This window comes from Octopus sinensis, unplaced genomic scaffold (assembly GCF_006345805.1).
Source record: "Octopus sinensis unplaced genomic scaffold, ASM634580v1 Contig17243, whole genome shotgun sequence".
Taxonomy (NCBI): domain Eukaryota; kingdom Metazoa; phylum Mollusca; class Cephalopoda; order Octopoda; family Octopodidae; genus Octopus; species Octopus sinensis.
In genome coordinates, this window is record NW_021834911.1 from 20001 (window position 1) to 37500 (window position 17500).

General features: G+C 37.4%; 1 long non-coding RNA gene across 1 annotated transcript in view; it reads right to left on the reverse strand.

Moving 5' to 3' along the window:
- Positions 1 to 5003, reverse strand: part of LOC118761772 — a 22684-nt gene extending 17681 nt beyond the window's left edge. Inside the window, exons 1-2 of the long non-coding RNA XR_004997628.1 lie at positions 4501 to 5003; positions 4379 to 4393 (exon numbers count right to left, since the gene is read on the reverse strand). This is a non-coding gene — a long non-coding RNA (uncharacterized LOC118761772). The remainder of the gene's footprint in view (positions 1 to 4378; positions 4394 to 4500) is intronic.
- Between the last annotated feature and the right edge of the window lie 12497 nt (positions 5004 to 17500).

Genomic DNA, 17500 nt, shown 5'->3' on the forward strand with positions numbered 1-17500 from the left:
TGTAACCACTAGGTCATGTGCCTCCACACTCACATATGTATACATACACACAATACAAACCCGCACACACACACACACACAGAGTCAGTTTGACAACACTACCACCGACACATATACAGAAATAAATGGATAAATAAAACCTGGTTAATGCAGTACCGCCCCAAGAACACAATTAAACTTGTCACATTAAATATATGCAGTATAATAATAATAATGATAATAATAATAATAATAATAATAATAATAATATAATAATAATAATAATAATAGCAACAATGGCAACGACAATAATAGGAACAATAATAACAACAACAACAAAGCAATAACAACGGCAGCAACATGAAGAACAGTCACAAAAAGCAAAACTAAACCGGTCGAGCTTGTTTCATGCTGCAAGCCTATTGGTAGAGAACCATTTGAATTGCAGTGTTCTAGTTGTACAACTTGCTTGTTTCTTTTGTGCACCAAGTCGCTTCTTTTGTAATAGCTACCCCGGTTCTTTGTTACTATTAGAGTCGGTTGATAACGATGATTACTATAAGCAGTGGTGATTGTAGTAGTAAGAATAACAACAGCAAAAATACCAACATTTTATTTGCAACACGGTCGACAGATGTCACTAAGAGTTACTAAAGGTGTGTGCGGTTTTACATTGAATAAGAGAATAGAAAAAGAAAAGAATGAAAGCGAAAGTATACACCGTGATAAATGTTCACAAGGGAGAGAATTCCACTTGGTGAGTAGGGTCAACCAAGGGACACCTCATATTCTGGATTACTCTGTCTACCAAAGATTAGTTCCCTTTCCAAGCTATCATTCTTCAGCCTATATACACAGTTATGTAGGCTCGTTCACTTGGGCCATGATTGCTACTCTCATATTTCGACAAATTTACTGATGGAAAATATTTCCTTCTCGACTCTCACTCTTCTAAAGCAGTGGCCTAAATAACAAAACAAATGCTTGCTTTCGTTATCCTACATTCCGTGTACAAACCCCATCTCCTGATCGGTGAAGTAGGAGGTTCACCTATTGATCAGGTCAACTTTGTCCGCATTTTCTAAAGCAGCCACCGATATCTTTAGAAATGACATACTCTAGCTCTTACTTTCCACTCTCTCACAATCAGCCGCTCTCATGTCAAAACGTTACACCCCGATCTCTGAAAAGACGAAAGTTCGTTGACATACACTGGCCTCATAAATATCACCTCCTCAGAGTACAATAAATATTTTTTGATAGAAGCTGTAGAAGATCATCCGTAGGATTTGCTTGAATATAGCTTATCAAATTGTAACTACTGAATAGCAACATATAAAATATATATTAAATAAAATGAAGCAACAAAGCCAAAGCTGTGTGGAATTTATAGGACATATATAAAGAGAAAGGTAGTCTTACAGCTGTTTCTGGGATATTAGGGATATCCCTTCATCAGAGACGATATGAGAGAGTTAACTAGAGGGAAATACTAGAGTTCAGTATAAGGAGTTATTTTGGAAAAGGATGGATATAGGAAGAATAAAGGGAAATAAGAGGATAAAAATAAAAATAAGAATATATGTAGGATGTTATAGTTGCAGTTTCATTAACCAAGGAAAGTGCTGTGTAGAATGGGTGGAAATGCTTCTTGTAAATTATAAAAGAGAAAGTTTTGATACTCGGCACAAAATAGCGAGAACAGGTATTTTGACAGAGTATCTTGAGAGTGATGCATAACAGACAAGGGAACTAACTGCAGTTATTTGATGCCCATCAACGTTAAGGATGTCCAATAAAAGGACATTCGATGAAAACGCAGCCCAGAATTCAACTATTAAAGTTTCGGATCGATCAGTGGCTGTTAGTGGTAGGGAAACCGATGTATGAAAGATTATAATTGTCCTATATTGCGCTTACACTAGTTTCATCTCAGTGACCAGCTTGAAGCAATAGTCAAATTTCCCTCAAACCACACACTGCTGTTTTAGAAAAAAATACATTGGGTAACTTGGTCTTGAATACCTTTGCAGGAATGGTCACAAATAGAACACCTTCGATCATATGTCCGCTTGATCATAACTGACCTGTTGCTAAACAATTGTTGCTACATAGGTTCAAAATAGCAACAATTGTCTGTTGCTATTTAGAACCTGTTACGTCACTAACGTGTTGCCTTGGGCAACTGTCTTCTACCCATAGCTTCCGGTGGAACAATTTATGAATAATAGATTTGAGGAGACGGAAGTTATAAAGACACCCGTTGTAAACATATACATACATACATACATACATACATACATACATACATACATACATACATACATACATATGTCTGTGTGTGTCTGCAAGTGTGAGCACGCGCGCGCGTGTGTGTGCAGTATAAAATGGGTTTTGTTATCACTGCCATCCTTTGCACAAACATTCGTCTTTAAATTTTAAGTTTTTACATATTTTTTATTGTACAAAGTAAACTGATCGTTTTAGTGTAGGAATTACAGTGCTGCATTCTTCCTCCAATTTGTATGACTATGTATGTATGTATGTATGTATGTATGTATGGATGGATGGATGGATGGATGGATGGATGGATGGATGGATGGATTGATGCATGGATGCATGCATGCACGTATGTATGTAAGTATGCATGCATGTTCGGCGAGAGTTATAAGCACTAGCTCTACCATCGAACTAAAACTCCAGGTGTGTGTTTTTTTGTTCTGTTTGAGTTACACTGAAAAACCCTTGTCGCTGTGACCATTTTGCCATTTTAGATTAAGTGAATCCGTCATTGACTCGTTGGAAACCTCTAACCAACGATACTGCGGTTCACAAAAACGCGATATAAACAATTTACGCAATAATTAGAAAATAAATAAAGCAATTAATCACTTAGTCTAACTCCTTTGCCCCATTATTTCCATTAATCCATCACTTTTATTGCACGACTTACTCTATACACAGACATTACTGTTAGTCACAGGGAAATATCACAAAAGTAACGGAAGCCATGCTAAGTGAATAACTGTAAAGGCTATTCACGTAAAGACACAAAATAAATTGTAAAACACGTATCGCCCCGGTGAAATTATAAATTGAGGATTTCATAAACAGCGTCAGCATCTTACATTGAAAATGAGTGAGAAGGTAAACCACTCACTGCTTATCACTTCACCGATGCCGGTTCAAGTCTCGTTAGGATCAATTTATTTTTTCTTTAGCTTCAAGGGTTGTGGATGGACAGAATCGTGAGAATGTTGATGAAAATGCATTTGCAGTTTTGCGATATTTGTTTCGATACTATGTTCAGAGGTCAAACCCCTACGTGGTCAATTTTGGTTTTCCTCCTAAAGTACCAATAACATACTGAGGTCTATCGTATTGAAAATTACTGGCATTGGGCCTTAATAAGAAAGGGTTACTTCAAAGACCTAAGTTAGATGGTAGCAATACCTATAGTGGTTGACAAAGTAACAAAACTATTGTAGTAAAAGCTCACAACGTGTAAGTATAAAGAATTTTTTTTTTAAGTGTATTGAGTTTGTAGACCTTTGTAGGAAAGACATGAATTTGTGTGTTTGGAGAGGTGGGTGAGGAATAGCTTGCCAGTGTCTATATGTGTCAGTGATTAAAGACAGTATATACATATAAAAGTGTGTGTGTGTATGTGTGTACACATGAATGCACGCGCATGTTTTCTCAAAACCTTGTTTCTCCATTTCATTAAAAGTTGTCCCGCAAGTCGACCGAGAAGACAAGTTATCGAGCACAGAACGAAATCGAGGCAACATAAAGGCCACGTAGACGACCATAACATTTAATAAGATATTTGCGCTGGTATTTTACTTACTGGACTGCCCATAATGCTACTATTTACGCAGTCGATTATACATACAGTGATATTATTCATAGTGTTCTTTTTTTCTTTTTATAATTTTTGTTTTTGTTCGGAAATAATTTCTCACACTGTCCATTCACCCAATTACACCAACTGTGTTAATACACTCGTGAAATGAATAAACTCCATAGTTTCCAGCACATATTCTCTTCCCAGCCGTCTGCACACGTTGTACGCACCCATTGCATAAGATGTAGTAACACCCAATGTTTAGTTAATTTAAATTACTAATCAGCTGCCCATTGTTTTGTTTGATAGTTTGCAGTTAGCATTGATCTTTCGTTACCACATTGCGCCAAAAGAAGAAAAAAAAAGTAATGGAGTGATCACGTGGCCTCCTCTGGCGGACACTGACTATTTTGTGGACTGTAGCTATTTCGCAGTTTTCAGGAACGTGAACAACTCACATTTTCTTTTCTTAAAATCTCTACTTATATATACATACACACAAACAAACACGCACTCTATTTTTTCCTCTCCTTTCTTCTCTCTTTCTCTCACCCTTCCTTCTCTCTCCTCATTCTTTCTCCTTTCTTTCATTTTCTGTCTCACATACACACACGCACAAATGCACACCACACATACACTCATATACACAAACATACACACATACATACACACACTCTCTCTGTTTCTCCTTCCCTCCTTTCTCTATAATTTTTCTGTTTTTCCCTCGTTTCCCTCTCTTACTTTCTCACATATACTAAACAGGTCTTACCCAAATGCTACGCAAAGTCTGTCATTCCAGAACATATCTCCTCTGGAAACCCTACTCCACGCTGGAAATGAGCTTGCAGCCATCGATTTACAATTCTAGTAACCTTAACAAGACTGCACTGTGTAATAAACCCTAATTATTCATAAACAACCCCTTAGCGTCGAGCTGTGAGAACTACCATAAAGACAGACGATGTAAATGATTGAAACGCATACTTTTATATTTTAAAGAAGCCATGAAACTCTATGCTTATATTTTCATTGAGTACTTAATAGAAAAGTAATCAACTTCAATTGAACCAATTTTGGCACACAACACACACAGAGTGAGAGAAATGTTCATACATACACATACATATATGTATGTGTTAGTGTGTTTATGTGTACACATATCACACACAAACATACAAATATGGCTGACCTGGAGTTATATAAATATGGCCGACCTGGAGCTAGACAACAACAATTCTATGTTGTCAATCGCTTGAAATATCGGCTAAATTTCTCAAAAATTAAAAAAAATAAGAACATAATCGGCAGCTTTAGAGAAATGTATGACAAATCTAATGGCAATTAAAAAGAAACCAAACTTTGTCCTTTGATGAACAAATGCAACGTGAATGTGACAGCAGTGGGCAATAACAACTGCCATACAGAAACTGAACAATGGGAGTAAGTTTTATAACTATTGTCAATTGAATGGCCTATGTATATTTTGTGGTATAATTTCCGAAAACGTATATTATATTGTACTAGCAGTATCGCCCGGCGTTGCTCGGGTTTGTAAGGGAAATAACTATATAAGCATTTTTAGAGAGTTACTTCCTTTATAGATGCCAATTCGGGCTTTCTTAGCCATTTCTGTTTTGGTGTCTTCAAGCCATGAAGTCGTTGTTCTAAAGAACGCTGGTCTCCTTGACAACGCTTTACGACGTTGATTTCCTTACACTCCCTTCCCCACAGCTTCACGAGGGAGGGAAGAAGGGGAGAAGCAAACAGGTGCAGGTGTGACCATGGACGCCAACTCCGCCGCCATCGACACACGAAAAATTATGCATTAAAATGGAATAAAAAATTATGTTAAATTATTTTTTAAATCGTAGACTCATCGTAAACACGCGCTAATACTCAGACAGGCTCGATATGAATCACGACTATAAGATACCCGAATTTGGTTAAACTGCACCGCAAAATATGGGAGTAGTTAGGAATCTAAATCGAAGGGGACAGACACTCACACAACTACAGTTTTATATATATAGATTAAGACATGGAAACGTTAGCACAGAGCATTGGCTATCGATTCTATCTGAATCGGTAGCTAATGCCTTATTAATAACTACACTTTGTAAATCTGACCTTGAAGTTCGAATCCCTTGAGAAAACACAAAACAAAATACAAAAAAAAAAAAAAAGCAGAAGCTCAGCAGGACTTGTCATAGAAACTCTTGTATATTTTAGAAAACTATGGTGAGAAAATACTATCGATATTTAGAAAGCAGGCAGGTAGCACATCAGAAAACTGACATCGTTTCACATAACAAACAGAAAGGACAATAGTCTCTTATAATCTGCCATGGCAAATACTAGATGACTGATTATGATAATGCTGTGAAATGGCTAATAGAAAAGCTGACAAATTACACAGGTTTAGCTGCTGAATTCAAGGACATGATTATTTTTATTTCTTCAAACGGAATAACACAATACCAAAATCTGTGAAGGTATTAGTAAGTCATAATGAAAGAAAGTATCTTCATCGGTCAAAGTTGGCCATTCATCTGCATCTGTGTATTTACAAGATATTTCTTTCTTTCTTTCTTTCTTTCTTTCTTTCTTTTTTTCTTCCTTTTTTTAGTTGGAATACAGGCAGTTATATATATGCATGTGTGTGTGCGTGTGCGTGTGCGTTACATTCTGCCAAGCCCCCAATGTTTATCTAAGAGAACGGTTACCACGTTAACCCTTTAGAATTTAAACCGGCCATATCAGGGCCGAATATTCAACATGATTTCGGCCCAAGCTAGCCCGAACTGGTCTCTCGCACCTACTCCACAATGTCACTTTAAAAATAAACAAACGCATCACCAAAATCTTGAAGCTACAAGATAATGTTTGATTAATTCAAAACTTAAGCATTAACTTTGACAGAGTAATCTGAATGTTAAAGGTTAGAACTGATACAATTTGACATCAGTGCCATCGCAGGCGTCGCTCTCACGACACTTATTCACGGCACAGATACCGCAAGGTATCTTGCCCGAACCGCTCTAACAGCTTCTGCTAATTCCCAACTCTTGATCGATACCTTTTTCGTATCGATCCCCAAAGGGACGAAAAACAAAGTTGCCACCAGATATTGTATCTAACACTCTGACGATTCTACTACATGATATATTGTAAAGAATATCCTCAACGCTTACAATATCAATGACAAATGTAATTTGTGTGGAACATTTCCTAAGACAATTTACCAGATTACATTAAGATGTCCATACACTAGCTCCGATAAATTAGTCCAAGAGGTACAATAATGTAGCAAAGCTACATTATTTACCCTCACCCATTTATTACACTCGGTAATGCAATGAAAAATCACTTGTGTATTAATAATTCGGTACTCTACCAGCAGTATATTGGATAGATATTATCCCTTAGTTGGTTGGATTCACAACCTATAACTCTCTTGGAATTATATGTGTGTGTGCATGTGTGTGTGTGTGTGTATGTATGTGCGTGTGTATATGTGTACATGTCCGAGCGTTGAATTTATGTGTGTGTGTATGTATGTGTCCTAGCGTTGAATCTTAAAGGTCACCTACGGACAATTGCATGTGTAACCAACCATGAAGAACAAATCAGTAGTACAAAGAAATTAAATGCCAATCCCTTTAAAACGACAGCCACTTTAACAGCACCAGAATCACCATCCCACTACATCTTCACATTCAACGTAGTTTGCCCTTCAGGAACACACCTTGATAAGCCCAGTGACTACTATTAAATTCAGGCCACGCCTGGCAGAGAGGTTGTTCTTGAAGCCGAGGATTTAAAACTTACGGAGACAATATTTACATATCGCCTGAGGAAACAGAACTAGATCTCATAATGCAGGGAAACAGTTGCATAATCATCTGCCACCCAATTCCGACTGTTGCCTTCCAGTACTAAAATGCTATGAAACTTTAGACACCACCAATCAGCAGATAATCAAGACACTTGCATTCTATAATTATAAATATAGTAATATTAAACAACTATAATGTTGTGGAGAAGTAAAATGAAAAGCTAAGAAATTACATTAGCTTGACTATTGAGTGAAAGTAATAATATGTCGGAGAGCTGGCAGAAACGTTAGCACGCCGGGCGAAATGCGTAGCCGTATTTCGTCTGCCGTTACGTTCTGAGTTCGAATTCCACCGAGGTCGACTTTGCCTTTCATCCTTTCGAGGTCGATAAATTAAGTACCAGTTACGCACTGGGGTAGATATAATCGACTTAATCCGTCTGTCTGTCCTTGTTTGTCCCCTCTGTGTTTAGCCCCTTGTGGGTAGTAAAGAAATAGGTATTTCGTCTGTCTTCGTGTTCTGAATTCAGATTCCGTCGACTTTGCCTTTCATCCTTTCGGGGTCGATAAATTACGTGTCAGTGAAACACCGGGGTCGATGTAATGGGCTAGACCCCCTCCCCACAAAATTTTGGGCCTTTAGTAGAAAGGAATAATATGTCTTATAAAGAATGTGTTTGTCAGTCTATGTTTAATTGGTATAACTAGAGTGATACACAACCACTTTTTCTAAAGACACGGACAGATTACCCATGAGGATGGCCATAGGCACGTTCCAGATGATAGTAATATTAGTATGTGGAAGTAGTGTTAGAGTATTGCGGCATTTGCTAACACTGAACGACTTTGTTAACTTTAAAGATCCTTGTTACCCTTGTATGCTAATTATTGAACACTATTTAATTTTGTATGAACATTGGACATTTTCGTTAACTGTAGATATTCTTGTTGCTGTGAACACTTTCACGCATGTCATCCAAAATGTACTTGATTTTTGTTTTGTTTTGGTGGTGGTGGTAGTGGTGGTGGTGGTGGTAGTGGTGGTGGTAGTGGTAGTGGTGGTGGCAGTGGTGGAGATGATGGTGGTGTTTGTAGAAGTAACAGTAGTAGTATTTGCTGATGTTATTGTTATTGTTGCTATTGACTTTAATATATAAATTTAAATCAATTCATATATTACATTGTATTATATTGTATTGTTTTATATGGTATTGTATTATATTATATTATATTAAATTCTATTATATTATATTCTAGTATGTTTTGTATTATGTTGTTATGAGAAGTGAAGAAGAAATAATACAGCACACTGCATCTGTATACAAAAGCATGTTTTATATATTTTTGGTTCCTTTTATTAGTCGGTGAGGTAGGCGGTGAGCATGACCTTAGAAGTACCTCCCGGACAGAAGCAACTGCTGTGATTGGTCGTTTTAAATTCAATATCTTAGCTAAGATGACGCATTAGCAAAGGTGACGCATTAGCAAAGTCGTTAGAACGCCTGATTAGAACGTTTTTTGGCGCTTGTTCCAGCTCGCTAGATTCTGAATACAAATCCTGCTTCGGTCAGCATTGCCTTTCTCCCTTTCGGGATCGATAAAAACTGGAGCAGCTGTCAATTACTAGAGTCGATGATATTACTTAACACCTTCCACTCGAATTTCAAGCCTAATACCTACTACAGAAACAATATTTGTTCTTTGGGCCCTGAGTTCAAATCAGGTCGAGGACAACTTCATTTTTCGTTCTTTCAATGATCGATGAATATAGTACCAGTCACTTGCTAGGGCACCCATGCCCTATCTCCTTTCATCTAGCATATCCTGGACGTTCCATTGGGTTAAAGTTGAGTGAGTGGAAATGATATCTATGTCTGATCGCAACTAGATGAGCATCTAAAACATAATTTTTATTTAACCAAGTTGGTTTACACAAAGGTGGGGGAGGGGCGTTACAGAGGGTTGGAGAACGAATGATTAACAACATGAAGTTAGACATATAGTTAAAAATAACCGAAAAATATGAAAATCGAGTGGAATAAAACAAAATGGAGTGAGGGACGCGGCCAACTCCACAAACCACGTACCAACACTGAAACCTGAGTTTTTTTCCTTTTGTTCTTACTTAAGTAGGCGGAGAGCATCTAAAACCATTGATAAAAGTATGATATATAATGTGGGCTATTAAAATCTGTTCTAAATTTTCACAGGACAAACAGTAAAAGCAATGCAATCCAACCATGCTTGCAGTATAACAGACAATAATTGTAGTGCATGCACTGAAAACTATAATAGATAAAAAATAAAAAGAACTGCGACAGCTTGTTAAATTTGAATCTTTTAAATGAGACTCGGAAGAGTCAGTTACTGGTAGACGTGCTCACACTGAATGAGGAGGCTAAAAGATCTAATAACTCGATTGTGAGTGAGAAGATATTGTCTACAGGAGAAATATGGGCGGTGAGAAAATTCCTGAGGGCTGCTGCAGCTCTCTTTGAGGAAGAAAAGAGTCAGAAAATAGTGTTTAGGATGGTGAGGTCTCGAAGCCCAAACCAAATACTACAAGGTATTTTGACCAACGCTCTAACGCTCCTGTCAATTCTGGCAATATTATGGCACGCAATAAAAGGGTGCATTTTATATTTATTTTTATGTTTTTGCTATTGTTGTTACTTTAGTACCATGTCGGGTCCATCAAGCTGACCTATGATTAAAAGACATTCTAACCATGACCAATACTGGTGTATATAGTATAGTAATGACGACGGAAGGATGAGGGATGGATGAGTTGTGTATGAAGTTGCTTTACTTCAAGGGATCAGTAACGGTTATGGCAGTTGAAATTCCAGTTCTCGTAGATTTAAACTTGCTTACTCTTTTCTGGCTTCTTAGCTCATGGTGGTTTTGTTCTATATATTATAACATAGTGTTATTCTTACACCATACTTGAACACAATCTTTAAGGATTCTAATTCTGGAAAAGGTAATACACAGTACAATGAACTGTAAAAGTCAACCGTCTGTCGTACCTACTTACAGGGAGGTAGATTGGACTGTTGATATTTAAGTGTGTTGGTCATGGACACAGTACAGGGAACTATATTACACTGTAGTATCTACTTACAGCTAGGTAGACTGGACTGTTGATATTTAAGTGTGATATTAAAGGCGGCGAGCTGGCAGAATCGTTAGCAGGCCGGGCGAAATGCGTAGCCATATTTCGTCTGCCGCTACGTTCTGAGTTCAAATTCCACCGAGGTCGACTTTGCCTTTCATCCTTTCGGGGTCGATTAAATAAGTACCAGTTACGCACTGGGGTCGATATAATCGACTTAATCCGTTTGTCTGTCCTTGTTTGTTCTCTCTGTGTTTAGCCCCTTGTGTGTAGTTAAGAAATAGATATTTAAGTGTGTTGGTCATGGACACAGTACACTGAACTATACCACACTGTTGGACCTACTTACAGCAAGGTAGACTAGACTGTTCGTAGTTAACTGTGTTGTTCATGAACAGAGTATGGTGAACTATATCACACTGTGGTACCTACTTACAGCTAGGTAGACTGGACTGTTGAGAGAAATTTGGTCGTTTTTTTTTCTAGTAAATAAAGGGACCATATATAGGTTCAATCGCTGGCTCTGATCTATCAGTCTGCGAAGGATAGCAACCAAATTTTCCTAATAATATAGCTGATCTTGTTGTTGTGGTGGTCACGGTTGCTGTTGTTAATGTTTAGCATCTACGCAGATTTAATAAAGTTAACTTATGGTCGACGGCGTTCTAAACATGACGCGGTCTTTTTCGCATTATTCAAAGTGACATTCTACTTACATTTTAGAAAGTAATGTTGTGTAGCCCTCGGTCAGACTTGATAAAGCTAACCTATGATCAAACGTGACCAGCCTGTCTTCTTCAGATTACCCAAATTACATTTTTTAGACAAACTACATTTTTTAGACAGCACGGTTTTTTAGCCCCTGGTCAGTTTTGATAAAGTCGACCGATGATTGAAGTAATTTCAAATATGACCATCCAGCCTTTTCTTCATCACTCAAACTGACATTCGATTCAAGATGTACCAGAAGGATATCCTGCTATTATTTCCAGGGTTGTAGTATATGCGTGCGGTCAGGGAAAGACCAACCGTTGATGGTGCACGATCAACCTGCTATTTCTTGCATGCTAAGTATCCACTTTAGATACGCTGTAGTTTACACGTAGTCGCAAGAATATTGGCTTTTAGTACTACAACTTAAACCTTACAAATTGCAGGATCAGCACTAATCTATACATAATCTATTCATATTTTAGAGAGGGCAAATACAACAGGATATCGTATGAAACTTGTTTAACCGGATCACTGTCTTGTATTTTTCTTGCTTTTTTATATTCAATGCGTGAGGAGAAAAATAAAAATAAAGAGATATCTAGGTGACATAATGTACATACATACACACATACCAATACACACACATACACACACACACACACACACACATATATATATATATATATATATATATATATGTGTGTGTGTGTGTGTGTATACATATATATATATATATGTGTGTGTGTATATACACACGTCTGTACGTATGTACACACACACTGATACAGACATATGCATAATATACAGACACACACACACACACAAATACATACACATATATATATATATATATGTGTGTGTGTGTGTGTGTGTATTTATATTCGCACACACATACGTGCACATGAGTGTGTGAGTGTGTGTGTGTGAGTATGTATGTGTGTGTGCGTGTGGGGAGTGTATGCATGTGTTTATTTCTTATTGTTAATTAACCTCAGGTAAAGTCTGAATTAGTAGACATATGGCAAAAGGCATTCCAGCCATGACAATCACGTCATTTTTCCAAACGAGCATAATCATACCGATACAAAACACACACACACACACACACACACACACACAACACACACACACACACACACACACACACACACACGCACACATGTTCGTATACGTATGTATGAGTATCCATGTATGCATATATATCAGCCGAAATTACTACGGTGATCCGGTTCTTGACTGAAGACTGAGGGTTTCGAATGTCCTGTCCGTGTTTATTGTATCGTCTTCTAAGAGTTATACGTTCTTGTCCATGTTGTATTTTTCTACATACCTTAATATATATATATATATATATATATATATATATATAATATATATATATATATATATATATATATATATATATATATATATATATATATATATATATATATATATGCATATATGCATATATATATATATATATATATATATATATATATATATATAAAATATTATTCGAGACAAAACCACTATTTTGCAAAACAAACAAGGAAAGACTTAATCAATACATAAAATTTTAATAAATAGTCAAAAAAACCGCCACTACAATCGTTCTTGTCTTGATCGACAATCTTCAGGTGGATTTCCAATAATTCAGTGTCAAATTATGAAATCCACCTGAAGATTGTCGATCAAGACAAGAAACGATTGTAGTGGCGGTTTTTTGACTATTTATTAAAATTTTATGTATTGATTAAGTCTTTCCTTGTTTGTTTTGCAAAATAGTGGTTTTGTCTCGAATAATATTTTATAATATTTTACTATAAAATCGATTTAATCCTAAATCTGATTTTTCCCTGTAATTTTGGATTTATTCCCTAATATTTATTATTATATATATATATATATATATATAAAACGATATTTAACCAACTTGTCCTTCTGTATTTAAGTCAGTATAATGCATTAAATAGAAATTTCGACGCTTTTTCTAGCAGAGCGAGTGACCTCATTCAGTCCTTATCGTCATTGCTTAGCGGCATTTCGTCCTTCTTTATGCTCTGAGTTCAAATTCTGCCGAGGTCAACGTTTCCTTTTCCTTCTTCCGGGATCGATAAATTAACTACCCGTTGAGTACTGGAGTCGATGTAATAGACTATCCCCCGCCCCCAAATTTCAGACCTTGTGCCGATTAGTCAAGGTCGACTTAGCCTTTAATCCTTTCGGGGTCGGTAGATTAAATACCAGTGAACCATTGGGGTTGATTTAATCGACTAGTCCCCTCCCACAAAATTTCAGGCCTTATGCCTATAGTAGAAAGGATTATTATTATTATTTTATTATTATTATTATATTATTATTATTATGATTATTATTATTATTATTATTATTATTATTCCCCTCTCATTGAAAGGTACCCGATTTACACCCGGCCTCTACAACATGAAGATGCTGCACCCGGCCTCTACCCATGAAGATGCTGCAACCAGTTCTTTCCACACTCAAACATTGTTACGCAAATTTTTTCATTTTCCTAGAAATTGTTTCTATCTAACCTTCCACTTGGACGCAACAACATACACACAGAGGCACGTACGACATGCATGCACTAGACTACTACATCACACATACATGCACGTGTAGATATCTGTCGGTCAGAAGTTTATACAACTCACCTTACACGCACACCAGGAAGATAGTTATACACACGTTCATACAGGCTGGCACATATATATTTTTTTATTAATGCGCCCTTTTCAAGCCTAGCCAGGCTCATGGGTCCGGTTTCCCGGTTTTCTATGGCGTATGTGTTCCCCCCAGCCGGATGGGACGCCATTCCATCGCAGCGTTACTCAAGAAACAAGAAGAAAGAGTGAGAGAAAGTTGGGGCGAAAGAGTACAACAAGGGTCGTCACCACCCCCTGCCGGAGCCTCGTGGAGCTTTTAGGTGTTTTCGCTCAATAAACACACACAACGCCCGGTCTAGAAATCGAAACCGCGATCCTCCGACTGCGGGTCCGCTGCCCTAACCACTGGGCCATTGCGCCTCCACACACACACACACACACACACACACACACACACACACATATATATGCATATAAGAATTTTTGTTTGTCGCTATACTCGTACTCAAAAGTCCACACGCACATATTGATACATAGGTGTGAGTGTGTACGTGTGTGTGTAGTGTGTGTGTGTGTGTGTAGTGTATGTGCGTGTGTGTGTGTGTGTGTATGTGTGTGTGTATATGTGTGTGTATATATATACATAAAAGACATACAGATAGCACCCCTCCCCCAACACACAGACGCACGCGCTCAGATACATTTATCATTGGTCGTCAGGGCGATCCTCTGTCCGTGGGTCCCTGGATGGTTCCTAGTAGGAGGCTTTTCTGTTTCAGGAAAACTGCATCGTACATGTGTCCACATATTTTGTAAATTATGTATAAGGGTACACTAGGCACATGCATGGCTCTTTACTTTCGGAGTTCAAATGCTCCCGAAGTCGACTTTGCCTTTCATCTTCCCGGAATCGTTAAAATATGAACCGGTTTAAAACTGAGGTTGATATAATTGACTAACATTCGCCCCCCAAAAAAATTTCAGTTCCTGTTTCTATATAAAGGATTATTATCATTGATATTGCTAAGGAATTAGAAAAAAAAAAAAAACGACATTGGATCTTCCCTTCAGCGAAGTAAAATAAATAAGCCAATATACACGATACGTGAAAAAGTAAAAGATAACCGGATCATTAATGAACATAATTGTTCATTTCTAAATTAATTGTTGCTAAGGAACAATCCAGTTTTCTTTTACTTCTCAACCACATATTCCGGGTTCAGTCCTACTGCGTGACACCTTAGGCAAGTGTTTTCTACTATAGCCTCGGGTCGACCAAAGCCTTGTGAGTGGATTTGGTAGACGGAAACTGAAAGAAGACCGTAGTATATATATTTATATATTTGTGGTGTATAAGTTTCTTTGTTTATCCTCGTCACCGCTTGACCATCGGTATTGGTGTGTTTACTCTCCCGTAACTTAATGGTTCTGCAAAAAAGGCCGATGGAATAAGCAGCAGACTTTAAAATATATGACCTGGGGTCGATTTGTTCGACTAAAACCCTTTAAGACAGTGCTCCGACATGGTCGCAGTCTAATGACTGAAGCAAGTAAAAGAATAAAACGAGCCAGAATCAGCACCAAACTGGATACTGGATGGACAAACCAGCCTAATTCCCAAAAACAAAGACACCGTTCACCTATAAAATTATAGGTCAATAACATGCCTATCAACAATCCACAAAACCCTCACATCAGTCATCTGTAACCGGCCTATAATACACCCAGCTTCTTGCTGGTAGACATTGCAGTCCCTTCTGACAAAATAATGTCCAAAAAGAAGTGGAGAAATTGTCAAAGTGCAAAGAAGTATTCAAGATGTAGGGCATGAAAGTGAAAACAATACTAATAACAATTGGAACATTGGGCATGATAAAAAAAACATAAACTATACTTGGACCTCAACACTACACACTATCCAACAATTGCCCTGCTAGGAACAGCCTACATCCCACGCAAGACGCTATCAGTTCAGTAATACAGCACAAGCAAAACAACCCACAAACACAAGACAAATATCTAATAAAATAAATAATCACTGGCAGGCTATGTACTCAACAGTTGAACATAACTCGCATTACACACACAGCACACAGTACAAACACTAATATAACAATATTCCAACCAAACCCAATAACAAAAAGAAACTGACGTAATACAATACCTATTTCTTCATTATCCACAAGGGGCTAAACATAGAGGGGAAAAACAAGGACGGACATAGGTATTAAGTCGATTATATCGACCCCAGTGCGTAACTGGTACTTAATTTATCGAACCCGAAAGGATGAAAGGCAAAGTCGACCTCGGCGGAATTTGAACTCACAACGTAACGGCAGACGAAATACTGCTGAGCATTTCGCCCGGCGTGCGAACGTTTCTGCCAGCTCGCCGCAATACAATACCGGGAAGAGTCTGCACTCCCCAGCAACAAAAAAGAACATACAATGCTGCACACACCCTAGCAACACAGAGGTGTAGCAGGTGATGCAGTAGAAATTTGCCTGAAACTACAAAATGTTGAATAATGATCAATCTAGTATGTTTATTTTAATAGCCTACTACTGTATACAGTACGTTTCTCTGCCCTAGGTGTCAGAAAGGCACTTGGCAAGAAATGGAAGTAAAATTGAAAGAAGATGCTAATGATGATAATAATAATAATAATAATAATAATATAATAATAATAATAATAATAATAATAATAATAATAAAATAATAATAATAATCCTTTCTACTATAGGCACAAGGCGGGGATGGAGGACTGGTTGTTTACATCGACTCCAGTGTACTTAATTTATCGACCGACTCCGAAGCGGTGAAAGGCAAAATCGACCAGAATTTGAACTCAGAACGTAGTGACAGGTGAAATACCGCTGAGCATTTCGTCCAGTGTGCTAACGATTCTTCCAGCTCTGAGATAATAATATGTCCCTATCGACATAAATGTATCTGTCAATACCTACTAAAATATAAAGACCTTGAAATAGAAATTGGCAAACGGTGGAACCTCAAGACTAAAACAATATCTGTTAGCATGGGTACTCTAGGAATGATAGCAATAGGGACTGATTGCTACCTAGCTCAGATACAAGGAAATCCAAAATTGAAAGAAATTCAAAAAATAGTGCTCATGGGAACTGTTCATATCCTAAGAAAAATATTGTGTATGTAATCCCCAAAACATTTTAATCTGTAAACAGTGTTAAAATACTTTTAAATGTACATAATAGCAAACACCTTTTACTGTCATTTTAAGGTCACACTATCATCTTATAATCAAATTACTTCGAAAACAAACTTGTAATTTTCTTATGTTTTAGCAGATATTCTCTAGAGCAAAACCTAAAGTATAGTACCCTTGTCTATATACCGACTTGAACTTCTGACTTGTCTTTTGC